This window comes from Cebus imitator, unplaced genomic scaffold, assembly GCF_001604975.1.
Source record: "Cebus imitator isolate Cc_AM_T3 unplaced genomic scaffold, Cebus_imitator-1.0 Scaffold84, whole genome shotgun sequence".
Taxonomy (NCBI): Eukaryota; Metazoa; Chordata; class Mammalia; order Primates; family Cebidae; genus Cebus; species Cebus imitator.
Genome location: NW_016107399.1, coordinates 1,368,922 through 1,372,285, shown reverse-complemented (window position 1 = coordinate 1,372,285; position 3,364 = coordinate 1,368,922). Strand labels below are relative to the sequence as shown.

Here is a 3,364-nt window from a genome sequence, read left to right as displayed (position 1 = left end):
TACTCAGGAGGCTGAGGCAGGAGAATTGCCTGAACCCAGGAGGCGGAGGTTGCAGTGAGCCGAGATCGCGCCATTGCACTCCAGCCTGGGTAACAAGAGTGAAACTCTGTTTCAAAAAAAAAAGAAAACTAAAACGGGAGAACTTACTGAAGTGTAACAAGCATAAAGTGAGGACTAACAGCAAGGAACAATCCTAAACATTTTCCCAATGACTAAGCTTCAAAAAGGTAGCTTAGGAAAACGATTAACATGTAGTTTTTCGTGAACTCTATTTATTCCCACACCAATGACTGCTGCTCCTTCCTTGATCATATCTGCTGTGATCAGATTTGGAATACCTGCAGCAGATATTACAATACCTGCAAGAATTGTATGTTTCTTCAACTGCTCTTCGGGAGTATATTGATGAGATATTTTAACAGTGGCGTCACCTCTGGGACGGTCATGCGCCTCATCTGTGTTCAGTCACATTGCAACGGGCATTCCAACATTATTCGACCTTCCAGCCACAACCACATTCTTCCCTAGGGTGGGAATGCCAGTTCACTTAATTATTTTCCACACACCCCATGGGGTAGCCGGTAACATGGAATACAGGTCCAAACACTTTCGCCCTACATCAATTACATGAAAGCCATCAACATCCTTGTCTGGAGAAACAGCGTTGCCAGATCTTTCATCTATATGAGCTGGAAGAGGCAGCTGAACAAGGAGGCCATCTACATTACCATCATTATTCAGTTTATTGATTAAATTCAACAATTCTTCCTCTGAAATTGAAGCTGGTCTCACTATTGTCTCACTGTTGATTCCCACAGCTGCCTTGATTTTGTTGAGGAAGTAGCAGTGACTTGCAGGATTCTCGTGGACCATCATGATCACGCTCAGGTGTGGCCATTTGTTGCCCGAGGCCATCCACCCTTCCACCTCCTGCCGCACTTCCTGCTTGATCTGCTGGGCCAGTTTCTTTCCAGAAAAGACAACAGCTTCATTTCGAACTGCCACGAGGTGGAGGGTCGAGGGCGGAGGGAGCAGCTGTACAGGACAGCAGCAGCCCGACAGCCAACGCGGACGTGAGCCTGTGACCACTCAGGAAGGGTATGGTATTTTTTAAATGGGCTTCTATTTCTAAATAGCACACTTAAATTCCTTTTTTTTTTTCCAGTTAGGACGTTGTATTAATTTGCTACCATAGAAGTTTAAGAGTTAGCTGTCTTACACTGCCCCTATTTTTTACAGATAATTCTCCCCAATCTTCCAGTATAGTTCTATCATATTTTCTGTTTTAATCAGTACATAAACCTTACTTTATTTCTTTTCTCTTCTCTTTGCCTCTTTCTTTCTTTCTTTTTTTTTTTTTTTTTTTTTGAGACAGGGTCTTACTCTGTCACCCAGGCTGGAGTGCAGTGGTGTGATCTCGGTTCAGTGCAAGCTTTACCGCCCGAGCTGAAGCAATTGTCTCAACTCAGTCTCCCAAGTAGCTGAGACTACAGGTGTGTGCCACCACACCCAACTAATTTTTGTATTTTTTGTAGAGATGGGGTTTTGCCGTTTTGCCCAGGCTGCCCTCAAACTCGAGCTCAGGCGATCCTCCCAGCCTCCCAAAGTGCTAGCATTACAGGAGTGAGCCACCGCACCTGGCCCTACTATGTAACTATTTCTTATAGTTAAGTTGTGTAATCTAATAGTGTGTTTTTGTTTCTCTGTACTTAAAAACAATTCTGCAATTAGCAGTTGTCCTTTAAAAATTTTGCATTTTCTTTGTACCTACCACTAATGTTTCCGGCCCTTACAGAACTCTAAATACTGTTCCATAGTATCAAATGCATCATGTAATCCAGTAGTTCTAACTGCTTATTGAAAATATCTTTCTTTAAACTCTCCATACGTCTGCTCCAATCTGTACTGTGGCTTCAAGCTGACATCCTGAAACTCCTCCCTACCATATCCTGGATACTATCTTTGCCTCCTTTGGATAGGATTCCCAGTTTCCTGGATCCCAAATTTTCCTGTTTCTTAGTTTAGTTCCTAATATTAACAGAGTATATGGGAAGGAAATTTTTGGCTATCTTATATATCTATGTATTTATTCTTGATTATTGCCCTCATCCTTGATGGACAGTTTGGTTGAGTATAGAATTCTAGATTGGGAATAATTTACTGTCTTAAAAATTATTTTGTAGTGTTACAGCTCTTTTAGAATTTGTCTGTCAGGCTTGATTTCTTTCGTTTTTCTTTTTTGCCAGAAAGCCCCTAAAAATAAAATAAAAATAAATTATTTTTTAGAAGTTAGGACATTTAAAATACTGTTGTATTATAAATATAAGTTATGGAGCATAATAAATAATTTGCCTTGCACAGTGACCGATGCCTGTAATCCCAGCATATTGCGAGCCTGATGCTGGAGGATAGCTTGAGCTCAGGAGTTCGAGACCAGCCTGGGCAATAAGCATAGTGAGACCCTGTCTCTATTAAATGAAAAATGTTTAAAAAAGGCTGGACATGATGGTTCATGGCTGTCATCCCAGGACTTTGGGAGACGGAGGCAGGCAGATTGCTTGAGCTCAGGAGTTCAAGACCAGCCTGGCCAACATAGCAAAACCCTGTCTCTACCAAAAAGACAAAAATTAGCCAGGTGTGGTTGCGTGTGCCTGTATTCCCAGCTATTCGAGGGGCTGAGGCAGGATAATTGCTTGAACCCAGGAGCCGGAGGCTGCAGTCAGTCACCAATGCACTCCAGCCTGTGTGACAAATTTAGACTGTGTCTCAAAAAAAAAAAAAAAAAACTCTTTATTCAATAATAAATTAACCATACCTTACTGTAACTTTTTACTTTATTTACTTTAAAAAATTTTTCTTTAGCTTTTTGGCTCTTTTATAGTAACACTTAGCTTAAAACACAAACACATTGTACAGTTGTACAAAAATATTTTTTCCTATATATCCTTATTCTATACACATTTTTCTATTTTTAATTTTTTTACTTTTTAAACATTTTGCTAAAAACTAAGATACACAAACATGCATTACTCTGGGCCTACACAGGGTCAGAATCAGTCTTCTACCTCCTTATCTTGCCCCACAGGAAGGTCTTCAGAGGCAATAATACACATAGAGCTGTCATCTCTTATAATAGCAATGCTTTCTTCTGGAATACCTCCTGAAAGACTTGCCTGAAGCTGTTTAACAGGTAATTTATTTTTCATTTTTTATTTTATTTATTTATTTATTTTTAAGATGGGGTTTCACCATATTGGTCAGGCTGGTCTTGAACTCCTGATCTCAGGTGATCCGCTCCCCTCAGCCTCCCAAAGTGCCAGGATTACAGGCATGAGCCACCGTGCCCGGCTTTTTTTTTTTTTTT

The 3,364-nt window shown here is 40.5% G+C and overlaps 2 pseudogenes; one reads left to right on the top strand and one right to left on the bottom strand.

Moving 5' to 3' along the window:
- Nucleotides 1-219: 219 nt before the first annotated feature.
- Nucleotides 220-3,364, bottom strand: part of LOC108308267 — a 19,274-nt pseudogene continuing 16,129 nt past the window's right edge.
- Nucleotides 2,181-2,255, top strand: LOC119472085 (annotated as a pseudogene).